The sequence below is a fragment of the Artemia sp. Qi Xiang Cuo genome, chromosome 19 (genome assembly GCF_049724085.1).
Source record: "Artemia sp. Qi Xiang Cuo chromosome 19, ASM4972408v1, whole genome shotgun sequence".
Taxonomy (NCBI): Eukaryota; Metazoa; Arthropoda; class Branchiopoda; order Anostraca; family Artemiidae; genus Artemia; species Artemia sp. Qi Xiang Cuo.
In genome coordinates, this window is record NC_142812.1 from 15278453 (window position 1) to 15305135 (window position 26683).

The 26683-nt window shown below is 36.3% G+C and overlaps 1 long non-coding RNA gene across 1 annotated transcript; it reads left to right on the forward strand.

Annotated features, from left to right (window-relative positions):
• Positions 1-6802: 6802 nt before the first annotated feature.
• Positions 6803-14057, forward strand: LOC148940542 (uncharacterized). The gene is made up of 2 exons (XR_016143395.1): positions 6803-7021; positions 13921-14057. It is a non-coding gene; the product is annotated as an uncharacterized LOC148940542 (long non-coding RNA).
• The last annotated feature ends 12626 nt before the right edge of the window (positions 14058-26683 follow it).

Consider the following 26683-nt stretch of genomic DNA (forward strand, 5'->3'; position numbering starts at 1 on the left):
TAAGGATTTATTAGACCAATTCATTGTTGTCTTGTCCTTGTAATTCTTGTAATTCGTGTAATTCCGTATAGCTAAGAAGGTGACATTTTTTGACGCAGTTGTATTAGATTTCCCCGACTTCATATTTTTTACTAAACTCTTGGCGTTCATCGAAGGTTGTTTACACTTTATTTTGTACTTGATGGAAATTATCGCAGCCGAAATTACGTCTTGAATTCGTTACTTTTTTTATTTTACATGGATTTCATAGCGTCGAAGGGTCTTTCAGAAACAAAGTTTAAGCAGCCAACCCCAAGAATAAACCAAATCAATAGAAGAATGCTTGGGAACTTTAGCACCCTACTTGGTATTTTGAAGGACACCACCCGACTTCAATAATCAGCCTTTTTTTACCACTTATTAACCTATCGTCTGGACAAAGCAACGTCAATATTCACCCCTCACTTTCAGCCTGTCCAAGATGCAATGAGGGTTGTGTAAACTTTTGACAAAAAAGCCGCCATGATACGACAATGCCCCCAGATTTGGCTTTTGGGTCTACTTGACTTACTTGGTTTAAAGCTCTTGCTCGGCAGCGTCGTCAGCGTAGATGGAACCAGACACCAGCGCCATTAGTCGTCTCCAGATTGGCCTGTTTTAGGCCAGGATAGGAGCTTTGCCGGGGTCAATACCCAACGCTGAGAGTCGATCGCGGATGACATCCGCACATCTCATACGTGGTCTACCTCTAGTGCGTTTCTAGCCGTTTGCAGTTGGATCGAAGTTGAATATAAGTCGGGCAGGTGTTTCAGTAGGTAGGCGAAGTAAATGACTGTACCAACGCAGCGAGCGGAACTCAAGCTGTTCGGACAGGGGTGGTAAAGGACCGGAGGATATCCATGTTCCGTACCCTGTCGAGCCACCTAACGTGTTCAATTTTGTGGAGGTGTTTTGTCTGGACAGCATCTACCTTCATCATCTACGACTGAGTCAAAGGCCAAGTCTCTGACGAGTACTTCCAACACTTGCTACCGAGACAGAGTAGATACGAGCTTTTGTGATATGACTGATATAAGGTTAGTGGAATATTTTTCTCAGAAGTCGGTCAAAAACGGCGTTCGCCTTTGTCACCCTTGCTGATGTCTCTACATCTAGGTTTCCATTTGAGCCGACAGTTGAACCAAGGTAGGTGAACCGCTTGACTATTTCAATATCTTGGCCAAATAACTCTATAGTTGTCAGGGGGCTGCATGGTGTCTTGTCCACAGGCAATATTTTGGTCTTGGTCCAGTTTACGTTTAAACCAAGTTTTTTAGCAGCAGATGATAGCGTTTCCAGGGCAGTTTTGATGTCAGCGAGATTTTTGCTTATCAATGCCACATCGTCAGTGAAGTCAACATCTGACAGAACTCTTCAGCAAAATCGATGCTAAACAGATGCGCCAGCAGTGTTTTGTTGAGAACATGGTCCGTCACACAATTGAAGAGTTCGGGAGCAGCAGCGTAACCTTACCGAACGCCGTTTCTAATTTGAAAATGTGATGAGAGCTGGCCATTTACAATGACAGGGCTTTCGGTCTTTTTGTATAGTTCTTTGAACAGATTGACAATTTTTCCTAGATACACCAGCAGATTGAAAGATCAGCGACAGTGACTGTATGTCAACAGTGTCTAAAGTGGATTTAAAATCGACAAAGGCAATGCGTGCCTTCCTATTATATTCTAGAGTTTTCTCTATCAGCTGTCTAATTGTATGGATTTGCTCAGTAGTCGACCTACCCGGCATGAAACCAGCTTGCTGGTGGCAACGAAGGGGATGGAGGTACTTTGTTGCCTACTTGAGGAGCAGCATAGCGAAGAGTTTTCCGGGTGCCGAGAGCAGAGTTATACCACGATAGTTATTACCTTCTGCTTTACTTCCTTTCCTCTGGTCGACTGGCACAAATAAGCTTGTCTTCCAGTCTGGTGGGATCATTTCAGAGCATCACACAATATTAAAAAGCACTTGTGGCCACAGGGTCATGGATGGATCACCACTTTTAAGGAGTTCCAATGTCAGGCCCTATTCTCCCGGCGCTTTGTTTTTTCTTCAGGTTCCGTACCGCAGCTTTAATTTCTTCTGCTGTAAATTCAGTGCCATCGGAAGCAGGTGTAGCACTGTCAGCAGCAGAAGTAAATCTGATTGTCAATTTGGTCAGGTGGGTCTGAGTTTAGTAGTTCTCAAATTAGTGGCGGAGGCACTGTGATTGGTCGTAAATGTAGCGATAAAAATTTTTATGTCTGACCTAATTGCGGTAATGAAGATTGACCGCGTCGAATGTGATATTGTACCTTAAGGCTGTGAACTTACACCTTATAAGTTCTTCGATAGTGCCGCTTATAGCGCTAAAGATTGTGGCGTTAAAGGTCGCGCCGTTTCTGCCGGGTGAATTTTTTCTTAGGTCAAGTGATAGGCTAAGCAGAGATTTATTGAAGATAGATTTATTGTGACTTACATTTGAGTTGTACAACAGGGCTCACTTCAATTGACGGCAAATAATAACCAAGTCTCTACAATGACTGCATAATAATTTGAATCGCAATGCCTGAATGCCAATATAATTCTGATCTTAATAATCTTCCCAAAAAGAACTTTTACCACGCTATCAAACATAGTCCTCGTCCTGCACTATAAGAGCCGACCCACAATTGGCCTAAGTCCTGAGGCAGGTCAAACCCTCCGTCCAATAATCTGTCTTAAATATTTTTGATGATTTAGACGTTCACACACTCTTATAACTTAGACTTCCTGCGAAACATTGTATTTTGTAGTTTTTTTAATACCACTCTTCTCGGCGAGAAGAGTGGTATTCAAAACCATCTCCCGTGATTAGCGCCGAGTTTTGGCTGGAACTAAAGGGCAGTTTTTTCTTTTTGCTGATTTAGAACTTTTCTTTTTTGAAACGAGATTTAACTTAATTAGAGGAAGTCGGAATTATCTTTAGAAAGAAGGGACTTTATTTTTGTATTTTAAATATATCACATTTTACTCACGGTACATAAACATTCTCGCCACTGGCGTTACGGAGATACAATGTGGTTTGAGTTTTTGACATCAGAGCTCAAGAGGCTCCAACGTCCTTTTTTTGGTGGCCTCTTGAAGCTCACATGCTTTTTTGTCAATAAGATCTTACATGTTTGTGCAGCATGATGTTACGCTCTTTTTTTAATTGCCTATATGCTGGCATGTCCCCACGAAGGTGGGCTTCCCGTCTGCGATTAGTTATGGCAAGGGACTTGTTGCTGATCCAGTCTTTTTTCTTACGCTGCTTCATTCCAGCAACGATAGTTGCAGCTGCAAGAGTATTCTCTATGAAGACCTTCCATTAACCTTCACTATCATCGCACAGCGTAAGGACCTCGAATCTGTTGGATATTTTGACCTGATACAGCTAAGCCAAAACGGGGCTTTGGTGGATACGGTAGGTATGAATTTTCCGAGGTGTCTAACTAGTCTTTGTATCTTTTAGGTGAAGCCTGATATTGGCTGCAACAAGAGGATGGTCAGTGTTCCCAAGTTTGGTGCCTTGGTACATGCGACAACTGTACACAGACAACAGCCATCCCCGGCGTATGATGATGTAGTCGAGCATCTTCTTCGTTGATCTATCATTACCACGTATACTTGGCTAAGTTTGGTCTTTGAAACTATCTGTTCACAATGGTAAGATTGTGGGTGAAACAGCAGTGCAGCACTCTCTCTCCGCTGTCGTTTAGGCTATCTACTATTACGGGTCCAACAGAGAAATATCACAGGCTAGACTCATTTGAAATTCTAGCATTCATATCTCCTAGAAGGACGAGGTAGTCATAGGGAAGAACTGACGAAAGCTCAGAACTTAAAAGGATATAGAAGTCATCCTCATCTTCTTACTCGGCTTCATTTGTGAGGGTGTAACAGGTAATGATGGTTATTTTCCCATGTTTACCATCGAACCTCGCTCTCAGGAGCCTGGGTGTTGATGGTGCAAATGACAGGAGGTCCTTGCATGCGTTACTGTTCAGCATTAGGCCAACGCCTCCGCGTTTCTAGTTTACCAACAGACCAGAGCAGTGTGTTCCCTTCACCAGTTTACTCCTCACCATCACCAGGTAGATGTGTTTTAGTGATTCCAGTAATTGTAGCTTTATATTTCTTTAATGCTTTGGCTAATAGAAGCTTTGAACCGGGTTGGTTCAGTTTCAGATCATTCCATATGACCAAATTGATGCCACCTTGGTCAGCAATATTCAGAGCGAGTCGTCCTTGGGTGGTCGAAGACGAGAAGGGGTTTGAGATGATATATCTAGGCTGAATTTCTGGTTCCATTCACAGCAATAGAAGTTTCAGGAGGAGGGCTGCCAACTCAACCGTTCCTAGGTGCATTTGGTTCTCCGGTGGCTAGCTAGATATCCAGAGGCACTTGGAGGTCATTCTTCATTCGCCAATTTGCATGGGAACTAACTCCAGGCGAGCACCATTACCTCCTACAATACTACTACTATTACTAACAACTCACCGCACCACCAAGCCGCCTGAGGCCAACACAGCTACGATCGCTCCTCCTCCATCCCAATCTATTCAAAGCCTCCCTTTTTACACCCGCCGACGAAGTTCGCATTTCCTTTAAATCTTTTTTTATGACGTCCTACCACCCCAGACGGGGACGACCTGCTTTCCGTTTAGCCATAGACGGTTGGCTGAAAAGAACAATCTTCTGCAATCTGTCATTCTTTATCCGCACAACTTGCCCTAGCCACCTCAACCTTTCTTTCATTATAGCCCTAAAGAGCAGTATTGAACCACATTTTTCGTATAGCCTATTGTTTGAAATACGGTCAGTCAGCCGGGTACCCAAACAATCCTTAAGCAATTTCTCTGGAAAACATCTAGCAAATCTGCATCCGCTTTTCGGAGCGTCCATGCTTCAGAGCCATATTTGACCACTGTCATCACTGTAGTTTCTAATATTCTAATCTTGGTTTGCAGACTTATCTTCATATTCTTCCAAACTTTTTTAACTGTTAAAAAACACCCTGACCCTTGGCTATTCTACTTTTAACATCTTTACTGCTCCCACCATCTTTACTAATAATACTACCAAGGTAAGTGATGCTGCTCACCTGATCAATCTTCTCATTGCCCAACGTCGCCTTTTCATCTTCACTTATGCCTAGCCTTAGTGGCTTAGTCTTCCTAACATTAATGTTCAAACCAATTCTATCACCCTGAACTCGCAAAACCTCCTACAAAATCACTAAATCTATATGTGTCATGATCAAAAGAAAATTGGTCGACTAGCTGGGACTTTAACTAAAAATCATTCTACCGCCTGGTGGTAATTCACCTACCAGAGGCCAATCTTGTCATTTGGTCAAGCCTACTCAATCACCGAGTGGTGATGTGAACTTGACCTTGAAAACAAAGTAGAATTCCTAATGGCTGAATTTCCACTGATTATGACAAATGGCAATAGTTACAATTGCTTATTAAACCAAATGGCTTATTAAAACAATGGTTAATTAAAACGCTTCTATTTTTAACTACTCACAGAACTACATAGGTATCAAAGTATTGTCAATTTTTAGTCAAGAAGAAGACGTCCTTCTATTGGCAAGGAAATTGACAGTGTGAAAGGTTTTTTAGTCTGTTTTAGGTGTTCTACCAGTAAATTTGGTTGGCTTTTAAGAGACACGAACTTCTTAGTTTGTAGTTTTGCTTATGTTGGAACGTCTTCTTATGCTAGTCATTTTGTTTCAAAATTCACATGTAATCCTGCTGTTATATTCAAAATTACTGTTTCCCTAATAGAAAACTATAAAGCCTCAAAAGAAAACAAAAGTAAAAACTCCAGATATAAAAAAGAAATAAATTATTAAATCAGGCCTGCAAAATTTAGGGAAAAAAGTTCAAAATAAAGTTGTCTACCCCAACCTACATTAGAGGTGTGAGCATTGAAGGAAGCACTGCCAAACAGAAGGCTGAAAAATTGGGAAGGGCCAAAGCTACAGGCTCTTTTTCAGACTCACAGATTCTCTTTTAGCAGAAAACTAGCAAAAAGTTTTGGGCTTCAGAAAAGAAATATTTGGCAGATATGAGCTACTGGTTTTTCAATGATACTACAAATGTGAGGCAACTTAAAAATTTTCTTTACTTTTGGTTGAAGGAAACTTTTGTTATTTTGCAGAACTCTACTTTAAAGAGCTTAATACTAGACGTATAGCGAAAAAAAAATCATTACAATCTATTTGAAACAAACGCTTTTTATTTGCAATATCCCAAATACAAACTATGAAATAAAGACATTAGATCTTTTACGCATTACACAGACAAGAATTAAAATATTTCAGACGGATTTATTTCCTAAGGTCATATTAAAAGAATATGCAAAACTGATAAATCTAAGTCTCATGACCTTCCAGGTAAGTGAATAAAGATTTACAGAATGGAAAAATACTAAAAAAAAATCAGGGAGGTTGCCTTGGGGCTTAGGAAAAGTTCGAAATTACCTTGAGAAAATATACATTGATTGAAGATCAAGTAGGTCCCGACCCGACGGGTTATAGATCATAGGCCCCAAACGGTTAGTTTCCTGTTTTATTGCAAACCTTAGGAGTTCCTCTCTGCAGCTTAGGGTTGTTATGAAGTAATGCACTATTCTGTTCAACAAGTACATAAAGGCAAATACAAAAGGAAAAAGATGGTAGAAGTTAATTTCAATTTGGATTAAAAAAAATTGTTTGGTTTTTCATCGTTTTTGTGTTTATCAAAAACACTGTCAGAAGCAATACGGCAAACTTTAAAATATAAATTTGAAATGGAAAATACGGAAGGAGGTACTGGAACTGGTAACAAGGTTTACCAGGAAAAAGAAAGAACAGAATTTATCAAGTATTTGCAGCACTTAGGAATTTCCGAAATTGTCATAGCAGCCTTAACTAAACTTTATTTGCAAGCAGATAAAATCGACAATCCACTCAAGTTCTTGCATGATAGATTTGGAGAAGTGCTAAATATTCAAGAGGTATATTAAAATTATGGTATATTAAGGGTATATTAATTTACCCTTAAAATTATGGTTAAATCCTTAAAGTTTAGCCATAATTGTTGTTTATGGTAAAATTCTTGGTTTAGAGGCTTCTTGCTATCTTCAAAACTAGGCTAGTTCAGTTAGATGAATAAAATTTTCTGGAAGGAATTCAGGGTCAAAAATATACATAGGAGGATTTTTCAAGTTACTGTATCTATTCTTTCTTTCTTTGGGCTAAGAAGATTACATGCACAACAGGTCTATACACAGTGGTGTTGTTTGGGGGTGGCAAGGAGGGCAGTTGCCCCCCAAATAAATTGGAAAAAAAGCTATTATATAGCCCATGACCCTTGACTCTCTGGATGTGGAACATTTTTGCCCCCTCAATAAAAATGCTGGAGCTATGCCCCTGTCTATACCTATAGCCTATGCTGACAAAATACATTTCATCTTAATTATCAGTTTTCAATCTTTTTCAATAGGCTAGGCTAGTTTTAAGATGCAATTTCTAACCATATCAAGGGGTTTACTCCTAAATCTAATAAATAGATTTACATATTTACTACCTGGCGACATCTACAGGTTCCTGCAACCTTAGTCGCTAGAAGATGCGATTTAAGGTAATTTAAGGTAATATCTTTAAAACCTTATATAAATCAGGATTGAGCAAAGGTAAAATTCTAGATGAGAGACTTCACTATTTTGAAAAGTAGGCCTAGTTGAGCCAGGTAGCCTAAAAGACGCTCAGAAATGAATCCAGAGCCTCAATGACCTCTTGGAAAGATATTTTGAACTACCTACCTTTCCCTTTTCTAAAGGACACTGACCATTTATGACCTTTTATAATATCTGTATCATAAAAGTACAATCTTGAGAAATAAGTCTATTGCTCAAGTGAGGCAAACAAAGTGTTTTGAACCCAAGAAGGTGTCAAAGGTTTGTAAATTTATTTCTTAAATTTAGGAAAACACATTAACATTGCCTAAAATCATTCTAAAATAATAGGAATTACATTTTCTAAAACCCAGATCCAATGAAAAAGAGACTGAGGTACTAATTTAGTGGTTAAACTCCTCAATAAAATACTGTAATCCATGGTACTTAAAAAATTCTAAAAAACTTACAGTACAATCCCATTATGTAGGCCTCTTGGGTTAATCACTATATAGTAGGTAATGATAAAACCCACTTTTGATGCCTTAACTGTTATAGAGTAGGCAATGATAGCAAGGTTTTCATTGCATATACAATATTAAACTGTGTTTTTTGGGGTTTAGGGGGGGAGGTGCCTAGGTTAGGTTACATAATAATATATGCTATGCTTTACCCCCCCCCCCTCCACCCCCCTAATGTGCAAATATATAGCCCAAATTTGTTTCTAAACTATTATAAATTCATCCTATTTTATTTCATTAGCATTAACCAAACTTGACTTTTTAGAGAGGCCTGCATAATGGAATAGTACCAAACTAGCTTATATCATTCCTGAAAGCACTTCACTTTACTCTCCTCCCCCCTCTAATATACAAATATGTAGCCCAAATCAAGTGCCCCTTTAGGGATAGAGACACCTCCCTGTGCTCTATAGGAGTGTAGGTCAATTCCTGAAAGTTCTATTCACCTAGTCCAACATATTTTAAACCACCATTAGATTTCAAAAAACCACTACACTTGAATTTTAACCTGAATGTGCAGTCTTAAAATCCAACAGGCAATTGGTTAACTAAAGCAAACAATTTTAGCAAAATAAAATTGTTGTGGGTACAAGTGCATTAAATGTACTCTTTTATATACTGTATATGGAATGTCAAACTGGAGATGCTACTGATACCTGCCAGACTGGTTATTTCAAGACACCACTATTAAGAATTGGAATGCAAAGAGTAGTTTTCATTACATATTACATTATTTAAACTGTTGTTTTTTGGGGTTTAGGGGGGGGGGAATGTACCTAGGTTAGGTTATGTATTTAATATATTATGTGATTTAACCCCACCCCTAATATGCAAACTATTATATATTCATCCTATTTTATTTCATTAGCATTAACCAAACTTGACTTCTTTAGCAGTATATAAAAGAGTACATTTAATACACCAGTACCTTGTTGTGTTTTGTAAAAAATTTATAAAAATGTCTTGGAAAATTTGTATGCTGGGTGGGTGAAAAAGTCTAGAAACACATCTGTAACACAACATGTCAAGGCCTGCAGTCAGGGAAAGCACATTCTAATCCAAACTTGGTAAATAAATTCAAATTAAAGACTTATCTTTTCACAAAATCATGAAACCATACTATTAAAGAAGTGTTCAAAGGCAGAGCTTCAACACTTTCCCAGGCCATAATTTTGGCTGTCAATTTGTTCTTGACAGTTTCAGTCATGTAGCATAACAACTCTTTAAGTTGGCAAAGAGCCCCTCAACAAGACATTTGCCAAATGTTTCTTTAATCATAGGGATACTTTTACTAACAGTAGAATCAAATTTGGTTAAGAAGTCCAATTTGGAGAAAGAATCTGATATTTCCGCTAATAGTTACAGCAGGAGTAGAGGAAATAAGATTAAAAGAACCAAACAAATGACCTTTTGGTACTATGATGCCAATACTTAATCCCTAGAATCTTGTTCTTGACAACACATATTCATCATGCCACTATATAGGTAGATACATAGATATATTTCAAATAAATAGCAAAAATCATTCAATAAATGGAAATCACTAATCCCAACAAAGGCTCCATGGCCTGTAAAGGAGGGCAATCATGAAACAAAAAATTTTCAAATTCTATATTAAAACACATACTATTTGAAAAAAAATACTCATAAATGTCACATGTTTATAATAAATGTCTCATCAGTAGTCAAAATTCAAAATATGTTCTCTACAAAAACAAGTTCTGAACCTATGTAGTTTGAAATACTTGGTCATACATGGGGGAACGATGTTATTAATATTTATTGAAGACCCATCTTTGTACAAAAAGAAAATGACAGATTACTACAAAGAGAGAAAAAAACAAATGCAAAATATCACAATACATCTATAACAAGCTAACTATAGTTGAAAAAGTTAGCTCCAAGCATATCTTGAAATCTTGTGGTTGTGTTTCTCCATAAGTTTAGTAACAGCTATGGTAGGATCTGTTGTGAAGATTGTTGATGAGTCTTGAATTGCATGTCCAAGTTGAATATCTCAATAGGGTTTTTGTGAAACAGAAAAAAGTGGAGAAGATTTTCAATTTATCAACTTTTGTAAGAATATTTGAGAAGGGTGCAAAATAGAAGATATAGGCAAAAGCAACAGTATTGCACAGCATTGCCAGATAACGGCGATTGAAACAAAGCTTAGTAGAGACTATGGAAGCATAGGAAGCTGGTGTGTGGCGTTTGATTACTTCTGTTAGGAGATGACAAGTATAAGAAATGGTATATCCAATGGGAATACCAAGATAAACGATTTGGTCAGATGGGCAGATCTTTGAATTCCAAAAGTACAATATTCATGAGGAAGTAGGCCTTTCCAGTTAAATTATATTTTGGTGACTTGGTAAAAAATTGAGTTAGTAAACTTACAGCCTGATGTGCTCTTATTTTACTTACTTATTATTTAAGTTAAGTAAATAAGAAAAGTAAAAGTAATCAGATAACAAGAACAATAAAAAAAATGAAAAAGTTGACATGCTGATCACTTAAATCTGACCTGGTTGAATCTTTTTCTCAGTCATTAAACACAGGAATTTTACCAACTCAATATCTAAACTAGTTTAAAAATGAATAAAACAGATAAAACCTAAACATTACTGGAAATAGACAATACTGACAGGATATCTACATCCATACAGGATAATGTTCTGTAATTATAGCAATTTAACCAGCCAGAGACAACTGGTCATTCCATCAAAATTCTAGCATTTGATGGCAACTACTTGTCAGTAGTAACTGGGTGGGAAACAGGCTAATGTAATATCAGGGTCTTGGTTATTGGTTTCAAGTGCAATAGAAAAAGTTATCCAGAGAAAATTTAAAATTTATTGACCAATTGAAGATTAGCAAAATGCATCAGAATTAGCTTTTTTATCTGGTGGGAAAACGTGGGAAATTCTAAATGATTTGTCCCCAACCAGGTATTGCACTCCCAGCCAAAGGCAAAGAATCAGGAGATTGGTAATTGCAGTATGTATTCCTTTTGTCAGCATTTACAAAAGTATTTTTTTTAGATTTTTCCAAAAAAAAATTTGTTACCTGTTAATTAAATGAAACACTCAAGAATTATGCTACATAAGATCTGTTAAAAAACTGGTTAGCCTGATGGTTAATCCTAATGAAATATACATAAATATGATGAAAATATAATACTTTATTAACAAAATTATGGGAACTACAGTGAAAAATTATTGAAATACTGCAGTAACTCCAAACTGCCATAACAAATGGTATTCTATTGTCAGCAAACCTTGTATTGACATGCAAACTGACTGTTTTCAAACACAATCTATTGTTAGACTTCCAAAATATGTTTTCCAATAGTGTTCTCATAAGAGTATAAAGTATTGTTGTGTCCATGGATGCACTGTTTTGGGCAACAGCAACCCCCTTATCCTGGAAAAATCTAATTGCTTCTTTATCAGTCCCTGGCAAATCCCAAATCTTCATTTTAACATCTATGGTCAGACAGCATCCTCTATCACCATATGTTGGAAACTGAATACATAGAGTATTGAATACAGACAGTAAACCATTTTTTTGCAGATTCAGGTAGAATTTCAACCAACACGAAAATGGAAAGGATACTTCTAAATGCAGCTAGACTAGCATTAGAGTTGCTAGTGGAGGAAAGTGATTCTGACAATAAACTCCCATTCCCGAAATCTACGAAGTTAAACAAATCAATGCACTGGATGGTAGTTAGTTCTTGCATTGTTTTCAAAGTAAACTTGGCGTTCAAAGTAAAACTAAAGCAGTGAAACAGAGTATGTTCAGTTTGTCATTTTAAAGAATGACATTTTTTCGCAGATTCAGATAGAATTTCAACCACAACAAAAATGGAAAGGATACTTCTAAATGCAGCTAGACTAGCATTAGAGTTGCTAGTGGAGGAAAGTGATTCTGACAATAAACTCCCATTCCAGAAATCTACGAAGTTAAACAAATCAATGCACTGGATGGTAGTTAGTTCTTGCATGGTTTTCAAAGTAAACTTGGCATTCAAAGTAAAACTAAAGCAGTGAAACAGAGTATGCTCAGTTTGTCATTCTAAAGAACAGCATTTCAAAGAATGGCTTATAAGCTCAAGCTAGAACCAAGGCTTTACAAACGATGGTTTATTAGTAAAGTTGAGGATGGGATTTTGATAAAACGACGAAAATGGATGTAGTAATTCTTGGGTGTGTTTCGTATATTTAACAAGCGCCATATTTTCTTAATATTTTTGCATTCAATGTCTAGCTTAGTTTTTTGTGTTTTTCTGAATTTCCCCCTACCCAAATCGAACCTTCATCTGAAATAAATTCATCGTTCTGTTGCTGCCATCTTCTTCTAATACGGAAATGATACCATTCGACAACAACAATATAAAAATGGAACAGTACAGTAATGTCACATTCAGAGACATACAATTTAGGCATGGATCAGGCATGTGCCTAGGAATAGGACCAGAGCCTTTCCCCTCCTCAGGAAGTAAGAATTAACTCTTCTGCTGTGCATACATGCTGCTTTCTTTTGGACCAAAAAGGCAAAAGTTACGTTCATAAGAAGTGGACTGTGTCATGGGAATATGATGATGAGCTGAGTATTTGACGACCATGCCCAAGTTGAACATTTTCAGAGGCAGTTCCTTGTTCTGAAGCCAATTCATCAGATTAATGGAATTCTTTCTATATTAACAAACTCTGCAGTGTTGTCAGAATCATTATAGTGAATGGCCTGGACAATGGAATCCACAGTAACTGCTCTGTAGTCAGCATAACAAATTCTATTTTCTAAAATTGTGTTGGTTCATTAAATAACTGGAAATAACCCTGTGGTAAACAAAGTCTGCAGTACCCTCAGGGCTATAATACTGAATGGCTTGATTATACAATCCCTAATAACTACTTTTTTTCGGGAGCCAGCATACCAAAATCTAATGACACAATAGATGATGGCTATGGAAGCCTCCCCAGAGTGTCTAAGCTGATCCCAGAAAAAGGTCAGGAGTCTGTAAAAATTGGGGTGGGTATAATGGCATAGAAATAATTTTTGTCTGGATTGACGTTTTAAGGAATTTAATCTGAATACATTGCATTGTTTTAAGCTTTATCAAGAGTGTTCAAAGAAATATATCTTGTTAAGTCAATATTCTCAACTGTCTGTTCTGCCAATTGAAAAGAAATTTCAGCACACTAATATCAGTCATGAGAGGTTAGCAACAGTCATGAGAGGTCAGCAACAGGTTAACAACAGACAATCTGCATTAAGATCATTCTCACCATTATAGGCTGCAACTCTGACATTGCTGACAAGTTGAAACTTAAAAAATTCGTAAGAGTCTTATATTATGCCAACAAAATTGGAGAATTATACCAATAAAATGAAGAAAATTGGGGCTTACTGGAATTACAAGTGCTACTTGTAGTTGCAATAGCTGGATAAGATCACTTACATCCATGACAAAAGGCAAGCTAATGCATAATTTAAATGGCTATACTCATAGCTGCTCACCTATGGGATAGGCATATTCATCTTAGACTGGTTTAAAGCACCTCACTTGCAAAAGTTGAAAAACAGTTGCCTAAAATATATATTTTTTTGTGTTTCTGGTCACCTTCTTCCCCCTAATTGTTGAACCTGTATGTCCTTATTGTTGTAGTCTAGTATTAAAGCCACTTTATTGGTTCATTATTCTTTTTATTTCAGGAGCTAGCATGTAGACCTGACACAAATTGAATGTGAACATCTAAGTAGAACATGATCTTTTTAAACTGTTAATCTTTTTTCAGTTTTTTATTTGTAAGTTTTGTTATGTATGGATGATAATATAAAAGGTGATTTGTCTCCCATGTTTTTTCGTTTTTCTTCCAGAGGTCACCGTATAGTATGGATTATTGTTGAAATTTGGGGAAGGGCTCATTTGATCTCAAATTCTTGTGCCCATTTTAAGCGCCAAAACCAATTTGAGGATGGGTTGACGTCTCCAGTGCCCCCTATTCCCAGGCACTCCAGTAGCCCCACTTGGCATTAAATCAAAATTTCAAGATAGTCGTTTTAATGAAAATATTTGAAAGGGCAAAAAAAGTCTGCCTCAAGGAGTAAAGAGTCCCAGAGCTTCTTGAAACTATGTAAATAGCCTATTTTTCATAGATATACTTTAGTGGAAAGATTGGTGATTTTTGATGATTCTGGCATACCAGTTTATGTACATTTTTTTAAAATTATACTTACGACGGTATTTTTCTTATGATACAAGAGCAAAAATTAGACCTGTGGCATATTTCCTGGGTATGGCCATTAGTATGGACTTTCTCCTGGAATACAGGAAGGCCAAGTGTATATTTTACCAGTACTGTTCGATTTCTGCCAAGTCACATTTGAAGGTTCCTAATATTGCTAATTGTAAATGTGGTGTTAGTGTTACAATGTAAATATCCAAAATTGATAGTCTTCTGGCTTAGAAATGGTGCTTGATGTCCATCCAAGTTGATATTTGTGAGTCACTGGACCTACTGATTTCAGGACGGAATCAATATAGAAATACCAAAAGAAGCACATTAAGCGCATATTTTGCAAAAGTGTTTGGTTTCAAAGACAGCTTATATACCTGATAGCCCTCACCCCCTCCTAGAAAGGAAAGGCTGTATAAAATATTCAAATTTTTCAAGAACTTTTTGGTAAAATATTTTGTTTAAACCTTATCTTCCTCCTCCCTCCCTCATTAAAACTTTAAATATTTGTGATGTCTTGAAAGCTCACCGGATATGATGCCTTCTTGTGTGATCTTGGTCTTTTGTAGGGGGGGTTAACACCTGGTCTGTTCTCATGACTTCTGAAACTTTAAAGACTGTTATTATTTGGACGTATTTTTCCAGAAAAAAGGCTAGAATACTTTTTTGAACGGGAAACTCAAATCTACAAGTGCCTGGGGCAGAAGTTTCATACTTGTTGATTATAAATCTGAGGCTAATACTGTCACATAAAAGATCAAAATAAAATTAAGCACATACATATAACAGTGATCTGGCAATAGAATCGATCTTTGTAGAGGAGGCTGACTGGAAATCACATTAACAGATAGACAAACAACTATTCCAGAATTTGTGAAACATAATATTGCACACCAAGCAAAATAAAAAGTATTTACAGTAGGTATATATAGTTTTACAGAAGGTATATTCCCATGATACAAACTGAAAGACCCTCCTTTCCAACAGTATAGTTTTACATAAATGCATTAACATGTTTTGATGATATTATCAGTTCCTTGACCAAAGATAAGGCAAAACAAGGACCTTAAAAAAAATTCTAGGCTGTTTTCGGCTTTTTTGCTTGTATGTGAGTTGGGAGGGGGTGCGGTAATCAATTTTGCTCTGGGCACCACCGACCCTTGGAAGGGCTCTAGGAGGAGCCCTTCAAGCCAGCAGGGGCAATAAATCAATCCTTCTGTTGGATGATTTCATCATGTTGTTACCGAATATCGAATTGTGCAGTATAAAGCTTATGGTCATTATCTTTTTTTTTATCTGAAAAATAGTTGTATATCTTGCTTTACTTTCGTTAAATATTGTCTTTTTTTATAAAAGAAACGAATTACGAAAATATCAGTTATTTCCCTGAATATGCACATTTAGACAACAGACAGAAAAAGGGTTTGACCTTTCCTGAAAGTCTGTGATTTTACCCATGCAGAATGTGCACAAACAAAGGGCAAAAAAAAAGAGGAAAGAATCCTCAATTTATGTGGGAAAAAGAGTGACTCTATCTATTCATCTAGCTTGAATCCTGTAATGATTACCAATCAGAAAACTGGCGCTAATGTGGACAAAAAAAGCAACACCATCTAGCATTTAGTGTTTCTTTGCATTTATTTGTTTTAGGGTAATAATAAGGAAAATTAATTTAATTGGTAAAATCAGTGTAGTAGTAACTAAGCGACCTCAGTTTATGAGAGAAAAACAATTCAAAGGCTTGAAAAAATGCGAAGAGACGTCACATGCTAGATGGCAATGATGTTTCTCATGTCAACACTAGTGTCAGTTTCAACTCTTGCAACTCGTACTCTCTGGTCCACCACTTTGAATCAAGCAATTTCTTTCGATAAGTTTAATCTGTTTTCTTCTATCTTATTTGGTTTTCAATGTATTTATAACTTCGTTTTTTTTTAATTCAATTTATCCTCTATTCTTAGACATAAGAAAAGCCAGATACATTTAGTTCTATAATTTAACCCAAATACATAATTCTTAAATTGGCTGTGACCTTTTTTCATGAATATATCAATTAGGAGAAGCTACCGATGTGTATTTATGAAGTAGATATAGTCAAGCCAGGATTTACGCATAGGACCGGGCCTAGGGGCGCACAATGCCGAGGGACTAAAAAAAAAACAATAGACACAGAGTGTTTTTTTTTTCTTAACAAAAACTGGACACTGATCTGATTTAACGTCAAGGTTCCAGGTGCACTTAGCTGCTGCGCTACCTATTCACAGAAAAGTGATTTTAAAAGAGCAGAGGAATTCCGTAGCCGCTTACAAACTGTCAGATGTTCAAACAGTTTGTGGTAACGAACTGTATAGTAAGAGTGGCCCAGCTTAATCAAAGGAGTTGGATTGTTATGCTCTTTTTAAATATATAAGTTTCATGAAGTTTAGTCTTACCCATCAAAATTTACGAGTCTGAGAAAATCTGCCTTATTTTCGAAAAAAGAAGAAACACCCACTAAAAGTCATAGAATATTAATGAAAGCCACATCATCGGATTCAACGTATCAGAGAACCTTACTGAAGATGTTTCAAGCTCCTATCTGCAAAATGTGGAATTTTGTATTTTTGCCAGAAGAAATATCATCGTATCGACCCAGTTGTCCTAGAATGCCGTGAGAGAGCTCATTCGAACGGAAATTAAAAGTTCTAGTGCCTTTTTTAATTTAAAAACAAAATTTAATTAAACTAAAAAACTTTTTCAATTAAAAACATTGTTTTTATTGCCAATCTTGATGAATGCCAGCTATCATAGCCACTAGTATGCTTACCATTGTACCATCAGAGACGTATGAAAAATAAGTTACATATAAGATATGATAATAAATTCGTTCATCCGGGATGTTACATTAAGTAACAAAATGTAGCCCTTAGTAATTGAAGTAATAAAAGGAATCATTATATAGATGATTATTTTAATCATATTTAGATAAGATAGTATAACACAAATGATTTAATTATGTTCCTTAAGAATTCATCATAGGTAAAAATTTCTCATACAGGGAATCGAACTCGGACCAACTGGATTAGAGCCAACTACCCTAACCCCTTGAACATATAGCATATATTAATTTATCTGATTAATGATGTTTATGTTAAATGTTGTATAAAGGATCAGTCAAGTTAATCATAGGCAGTGCTTTTTGTTTTCTTCCTCAGACAGCTGTGCACTGGAACATCGTATAAAGCTGTTTAATTACTCATTTTAAAGGAAATCGATGTGGCTAAAAATGTTTTGTAATTGAACGAACTAATTTTTAAAATATAATAAATTTTTGTGAAAATGTCTCCAAAGAACGGCAATTGAAAGCTCGGTATCACCTCTCTTTTGCGCTACCTTTGGCTCATCACTCACCAGTTGCCTTCTGTCCAGGGCTTCTACTATCCCCGGATTTTCGGGGATTTCCCAGTAAATCTCGGTATCTCCCCGAAAAAACTGCCTGGACCTAGGTGTGCCGAAATGCTTAGGCCTAAGGGTGCCAAAGATTTAAACCCGGCCCTGCATATAGTACAATTGTTTGTAATTTTTCATACCCTCGAAGTAAATTTTTTTTTGTAAAGTTGTCTGGAAGGTTGTTAAACTCAACGCTGAATAAATTTGTTGAAGCCGTTTATTGTTTAGAATCATGTCCGTCAGCAAACCTACAATGAATTTTTCTTTCTTCACTCCCCTGCTAAATTTATGCTGTGTAACATAACGCCTTTTGACTCACCGTAGTAAATCTAGCGTCTCTTTGTTTTTAATATGATGACTAAACAACATATCAACCGCCAAAAGGCTGGGTAGCATTTTAAGAGCATAAACGTGCGAATGATAATTTTTTCTCGGAAGAGAAAGCGTGTTCTAAGGAGCCATTTTAATTTCTAAAATATGAAAAACTAACCGGAAACAGTTTGCTCAGCCAATCCATCAAACAGCGAACTAGTAAGTAAATCCGCAAATCTTGTACCAAAACTATTCAACATAATGAGAGAATTTCTCAAATCAGCGAAAAAACCCTCAAAATTAGCGCTAATCTAGGAGGCCGTCCTAGTTCCAAAGCTAGCAGGAAATACGCCCGTATTGAATGGATACAGACTTTTTAGACTTGAAAAAACCCTACGTCATTTTAGCTCTTAAGTTTTAGTTGAGTACGTTATGTCTGTCTAGTCCTTACCTTCCATAAATTTAAATTCCTTCATTTTAATCAACTTTGGCGTCCCTGGAACATTGAAGTCCATGATAAAGGCGTAGTCTCCAATTTTGCTCTGCCAAAGTACTTATCGCGATTTAACGGTACGGTCCAGCATACCAAAATAACTTATCTGACAAGCCCGATTGTTAATCCTCAGCTTTTCACGAGGTGTAAATGGTATCAGAGGCTAGGAGGATAGATACTTGAAACGATCTGGATTAGTTGTCGGATAAATTACCCAAGAAACTGCAGGATATGTGACATCACATTAAAGCTAACAGTCCAATCATATCAAAAATGGAAAATAAAACATGACAATATAAGCTTAGAACGAAAAGGGATAGCAATAGTGTAATGTGGCACACCTTAAGCAGTTGTAAATAAGCTATGTTTACGACGAAAAACCGTGATTATTGTTGTTATTACATAAGTTGTTCATAAGCGTTTGAGCTAGAACGTGGTCGGATAAGTATTTGTCGTTATCAGATCAAGCCCAGGGAAGTTAAGGCTAGCGGACAAGTTGGACATGAGATGCTCAAACGCTGCGCATTTCGTGATTGCCAACTAGCAATTGGAACAATTTGATGGTACAATAAAAGCCTTTTCCACTAACGAACCCCGACTGAAACTGGATTAAAAACTCACCGGCCCAATGATAACCCAGGTACTAAAAATACCAACCAACTGACAATCGGGATCGTGAATTCATAATCTAGGTTGAAAATTCCGGTAACTACGCTCGAACAAAAGATTTTGGATTTTGCTGGCCCGTGACTCTTGCATAGTTGGTGTATATATTTTGCTGTTCTGCAGTTTGCAATGTGAACAGCCATTTTTTATAAGATACGAGTCTTAGGCCTTCTGTTGTGTGATTTCGTCATTTAAATTGTGTGTTTTCTCTTAATTTCAGACCTTCTGTTTATACTTTCTTTCAGACCTAAGTAATTCCTTTAGACCAATGCAATCTCTTAAAAACTGGATTCCAATTATGTCGTTCCACCAACGTTGCCACTGCGGTACAATTGTGCGATTTTTGATACAGTTTAGAGGTCTTGGTAGAATTTGGATATTTTGTTTGTACAATGCAAAATTTTCCGGTATGCTTTGGTGTTACTTGCTCATTTCTGAGTCGGATACCTGGTCTTTTTCTTTCTTTTATTCTTGTTGAGACAGAAATTTAACCAGCTGTTCAGATGGTGCAAATTAATATATTATTCGTGGTATAATTTTAGTCGAAAAACTGGTAAAATTTTTCATTCGTCGAACCATGTACTTTTCCAGCTGCAGGAATAATCCAAATTTTCTCGATATTTTTCAGAATAACAATAATGTCCCGTGAAATTGTAACGTAGCACATGGAAAGTAAGGTAATAAATTCACAAGGACGGTTAACGCACACTCTTCATCTAACCTTTCTAAGGCAAAAAGTATTCCTCGGTTTTCCTTCTCATATATTGCATTCTGCGTCCTAGGATTACAACGATTTTAAAGACTACGGCTGATCTTTTACAAGCTTTTTTTTTTAAACAAAACCACTAGAGAGCACGTGCTCATGAATCAAATTAATAGCTAATTATTAAATTGTTTCAATGTTGTAAATTATCATTCTTTTCTTTCTGCGTAGGAATAAGAGTAGTTAAATCAGCCAGTGAATTGAAACTCATTTTCTGTAGGATGAGGTAGTTGTGAATTTTCCCTATCATGCTAGCGATGTTTCAAGTATTTGTGTCCTGTTTTTGCCGCAAAAGAAATGTGTCATTCTAATTGTGGTTTACCGCTAATTGAAGTATGTAGGGACTACCTCCAAACCGATTGCTTCTGAACAATGAATGCTCTTAATCAAGTGATATTGCAAATAGAAACATGTTGCGTGAACAAGAAACAACTTTATTAAAATGTTCATTTTACAAGGTCTGATCCTTGAGAAACGCCTTTTAAAATCACAAGATAGCCTTTAAAAAAAGGTAAAATCAAAATTTGTTATGCACCGATTTTACTCTCAAATTGAAACGTATACTCTTTGTGCTAAGTTATACCAATTGGTCTACTCAGTTTTATGTAGCCTATCTAACTTAGTTTTGCTGCTTGCAAAATAACTTTTAAAACTCTTTACTTTTGTTGAATCTGGATGACCTGAGGAAAATCTCCCTTGTTCAAGCACCTAGTTATTTGATTGACTCAAGACAAGGCAAGCGCCATTTGCAAATTAGTTTAGGTCAGTCGCGCTCTTCTCACATCATCTCCAACAACTGCAAAATTTCTAAAACAATTTTACACTATTTAGCAAATAGTAATAAGAAAAATTAATCATTTATAAAGCAAAGGTCATTTTCATAGTTTTACAGTTTGTCTTAAGCTATGCAAATAATAATGAAAGCTATGCAACAAATGATGATTACGAGGAAGAAAGACTAATAGGAATTAATCCACATGCAGAGGCTGAGCTGCGCTATGGTGAAGTATAGTGAAAACCTGGAATTAATTTTTCAAGCTTTTGTTCTATAATTAAAACGTTAATATCTTCCAAGACTACACCGACTATACATGACATAGGAGAAAACAACAAAGAAAAATAATTAAGGCAAAAACAGCGAATGTGATTTTTTACCAGTGAACAAAAAGATAAAATAAAGCAGATATTTCTGAAAAAAAAAGTCTATACGTCTTCAGTGCAAAAAAAAATAACCTTTTGAGGTTTCCCAAACAGAAAAATCAGAACACGAATAAAAAATCTTTAAAAAAACGGCCAGAGTATCATGGTCACGAAGCTTATTGCCAAAGTAACTTCTTTATCTTTTCGTTTTATTGTCTGAAATCCCCTTCCTTTGTTTTTTCTTTCTTCATTATTTTTCTTCTTTTTTTTCACCGTACTGCATGTATTTTCATTGGTCTCAGAACATACTAATCATATGTTTGCTGTCAGAATGTTATTTTATCGTATTAAACGATGTCTCATAGCTTAGTGCCTTTACCGTACAACATTAGGGAAAGTAGGACGCTACTTATTGGAATGTTGTCTTGCCGCATTAAAGCAATGGCTCATAGCTTCGGGCCCTTTATCGTACAAATTCATGATAAGCCGAACGTTACTTACGGTAACGTTGTTTTATCGTATTAAAACTATATCTCATAACTTAATGCATTTACCGCAGGACGTTACAGTAAGTAGAACGGTGCTATCTGTAACGTTGTTACATCGTATTCAACCAATGTCTCATAGCTTAGTGCCTTTACAGTACTTAACGCACAACGTCACGATAAGTAGAATGTTACTTACCACAACGTTGTTTTGTCGTATTAAAACGATGTCTCATAGCTAAGCGTACTTGTCGTGCAACGTTAAAATAAGTAGAACGTTACTTACCGTAACGATGTTTTACCGTATTAAACGATGTCTCATAGCTAAGTGTCTTTACCGTACAACGATACAGTAACTAGAACAGTACTAACCGTAACGCCATCATACCGTATTAAAACAATGTTTCATAGCTTAGTGCCTTTACTGTACAACGTTACAGTAAGTAGAACGGCATTTACCATAACATTGTTTTACCGTATTGAAACGATATCTCATAGCTTAGTGTCTTTACCGTACTTGTCGTGCAACGTTAAAATTAGAAGGTTACTTACCATAACGTTGTTTTATCCTATTAAAATGATGCCTCATAACTTGGTGCATTTACAGTACAACGATATAGTAAGTAGACCGGTACTTACCGTAACGTAATTTTATCATATTAAAACGATGTTTCATAGCTTAGTGCCTTTAACTTCCAACGTTAAAGTAAGTAGAATAATATTTACCATAACTTTGTTTAATCGTATTAAAACGATGTCTCATAGCTTAATGACTTACCGTACTTACCATACAAAGTTACGGTAAGCAGAGCGTTATTTACCGATACAGTAAGTAGAATGTTACCGTAACGTTGTTTATCGAATTACGATGTCTCACAGATTAATGCCTTTACCGGTGGCCGGCGATTACTTCCTGGAAAATACCCCCCGTAGAAAATAAGGCTTTCCAAATTTGAGAATTTGAATTTGAGTTTTATTTTTTTAATTTCCGTAGGGGGAAGGAATTTTGGTACTTATGTATTATGCGCCACTCACTCAAGTTTACGCTGTGCAAATTTCGAGAACACATCTGCATTTTTATGCAGAATACCAAAAACTTTAATAGGCATCATTTTAATAGGACAGTATGAGTACCCATGACTACAAGTCACAAGACCTGCAGAGCATCAGTCATACAAAGTTATGGTAAATATTATTCTACTTACTTTAACGTTGGAAGTTAAAGGCACTAAGCTATGAAACATCGTTTTAATATGATAAAATTACGTTACGGTAAGTACCGGTCTAATTACTATATCGTTGTACTGTAAATGCACCAAGTTATGAGGCATCATTTTAATAGGATAAAATACCAAAAACTGCATTTTTCAACGAAAACACTCCCGGCACCATTCACAGTGCTGCCTGGACAAGGAGCCATGTGCCTTCAGGATTTTAGTTTTTTTTTTTTTTCACCTGGTCACTTCCTATGAAAGGGATGGTCGAAGAACCTTCGGAGTTGGCTTATTTAATTGGAAATAGAAATTTATGGTTCTGTTTCTAGGATTAGAATGGAAGCTAAGCCCTTCCTTTACCTTTTTTTACACATAGGTTTTAAAATTGATTAATTAAAAAACCTTCCTTAAAGAAGTTTTTCAAAGGAAACTCAAGAGCTACATAAAACTAAAGACGAGCAGAATTAGTTTTCAAAATCAAAATGGACAAAACTCTCTATCAATGAATAAATGATACCCAACACGAACAGAAACTACAATGAATAATCAAATGCCGCCGAAATTGAGCCAATATTACCATAATAAGAAATAGGACTGATGCTCTGCAGGTCTTGTGACTTGTAGTCATGGATACTCATACTGTCTTGTAATTTATTTGAACATCCCCTTCAGTATACCCTAAACAATTCACCCTAGTACCCTTGGATACGTACTTTGGTTGATGTGTATTTGATTTGGTGATAAATTTGTCCAGCTACTTTGAAGCTGAACATATTACGACTATTGGTTCTTTAATCATCGCGTACGTTGAACGAAGCTCAACGATACCAAAACTTCCATTATCTTAAATCCTATGCAATCATTAGCAAAATCACAATCTAATTTCACTTTTTTTTTCTTACTTAAATTTATGAAAGCATTAACTCTTTGGCATGAATGCAGTAATGCTCGATGAAAAAAACTTTTCATCGGAAAAAAACTAATTTTGATAATTATTTATGTTAAGAATTCATAGCTAATAGATACTTCAACTACTCGTATTATGCAAGGGTTCTGAAACGCCACAGCCATTTCGTTTCAACCGTAACGCCATCATACCGTATTAAAACAATGTTTCATAGCTTAGTGCCTTTACTGTACAACGTTACAGTAAGTAGAACGGCATTTACCATAACATTGTTTTACCGTATTGAAACGATATCTCATAGCTTAGTGTCTTTACCGTACTTGTCGTGCAACGTTAAAATTAGAACGTTACTTACCATAACGTTGTTTTATCCTATTAAAACGATGTTTCATAGCTTAGTGCCTTTAACTTCCAACGTTAAAGTAAGTAGAATAATATTTACCATAACTTTGTTTAATCGTATTAAAACGATGTCTCATAGCTTAATGACTTACCGTACTTACCATACAAAGTTACGGTAAGCAGAGCGTTATTTACCGATACAGTAAGTAGAATGTTACCGTAACGTTGTTTATCGAATTACGATGTCTCACAGATTAATGCCTTTACCGGTGGCCGGCGATTACTTCCTGGAAAATACCCCCGTAGAAAATAAGGCTTTCCAAATTTGAGAATTTTAATTGAGTTTCAGTTTTTTAATTTCCGTAGGGGGAAGGAATTTTGGTACTTGTGTATTATGCGCCACTCACTCAAGTTTACGCTGTGCAAATTTCGAGAACACATCAGTTTTTTCATTAATTTCTTCATTACTTTAGAAATAAATTTGGGCTATAGATTTGCACATTAGGGGGGGGGGGTATAGCAGGTCTGCGTGTAAAATGTGTTTGGTACAATTATTATGCATATTATATAGATTTATAAATAAGTTTATTTTAAAGCTAAATCTACGGCCATGAACAGAGTAAAATAACATAAATGAAAGGCAAAAATAACATAAACATTGATCAGCAATCATCATAAGACACTTAAATGAAACATTAGATTTACTTTATACTGGGATTTTTTTTTTAGTTAACAAAATTTCCAAATACCTCGCTATTATTCTGTAATTTTTTAGCGGCCACATACTTAGAAGAATTGTTTTCTGACTTCAAACTATCCAAATACTTTACCCCTCCCCCCTCTATGTGCAAATATACAGCCCAAATTATATATTTCCCATGTATTCTGTCACTCGTCTCGCGCTAAGCTGAAAAAACTAACGAAGAAACCGGTTTGTTCTCGAGTTTTACACAGCGCAAACTTGAGTGAGTGGCCCATAATGCACAAGTACCAAAACTCCTTTCCCCTATGGAAAAAAAAAACTCAAATAAAATCATCAAATTTGGAAAGCCTTATTTTCCAAGGGGAGGGGGGGGGGTACTTTCCGGGGGTATTGTATTTGGGCAGTTTGAACTTAGAAAACAATTTTGTCTAGGTATATACCCACTAAAAAATTACAGAAGAGTAGCGAGGTATCAAGTTTATGTTATTTTACTGTGTTCATGGCCGTATATTTGGCTTTAAAACACACTTATTTGGCTCGTATCTAATATACAGAATAATTGTACCAAACACATTTTGCATGCAGACCAGTTATAGTTAACCCCCCCTGCCCTAATGTGCAAATATATAGTCCAAATTTGTTTCTAAGGTAACGAAGAAACCGGTTTGTTCTCGAGTTTTACACATCGTAAACTTAAGTAAGTAGCGTATAATACACAAGTACCGAAATTTTTCATGGAAAGAGAGTCGGATTTCCCGGTATTATTTAAAAAAGATCAGAAATGAAATTTAAAAAAAAACAAGTTCTTTCAACATAAAGTAAGGAGCAACATCAAAACTTAAAACGAACAAACATTACGTATATTAAAGGAGTTGCCCCTTCCACAATAATTTCAAATCGTTTTTCAAAACAAAATAGAAATCTTATTCTATGGAATTTCTTCCCGAGAATTCCCCCCCCTCCGTAGGAAGTTGATCCTGTTAAAAGTTCTTCAATAGATAATTTATGCCTGGAAAGTTACTCCATGAAAAATTTCTCTCGTGGAAATCCCCCCCGCCATGAAAAAATCATCTAGAAAATGCCAACCCAGCTGAAAATTTCCCTCGAAAATTTTCCAGGAACAACTCTACATGCAAAATCGAGACGACAAAGAGAGCATGACAAAAATAGTTTCGCACAGAAATTTGGCAAATTCCCCTAGCGCCAGATTTTCCAAGTTTAAAGTCCCCCCCCCCTCCGGAAAATTCTCCCCACGGAAAACTGCCCCTCCCACACATAAAAATGTTAGTATACTTCCCAATAAAATGTTTGTATGTATACAATGGGCAAATTTCCGAACTTACAGGTCTTTCCCCAGAGGCTGTTGAGGCTCATGGTGTCCCCAAAGCCATAGTTGCTAGGCCTTTCATTTATGCTGACATCAAAATTCTTGTCAGACGACGTTAAGAAAAAGGGGCGTGTGATGGAGAGTAGTTACCATCCAAGGGTAAAACTACCACAAATCACCATAAGTAAAAAACCAACAAAGAGAAAAATCTCTAAAAAAAACAAACAAACGAGACTGTGGCCAGTGGAGAGAAAAGGAAAACAACAGAAACAAAACAACGCGGATATTTCGCCTGTATACAAACACGGCGTCTTCAGCACGAAAGACACAAAAAAAAAAAAAAACAAGATAAAACTAAAAACCAATAAAAACACCACCAAAAAAAAAAAAACAAAAATGTACAAACGGCGCAAACTAATCCACGTAGTAAAAAAAAAAATTTTTTTTTTTTTATATTA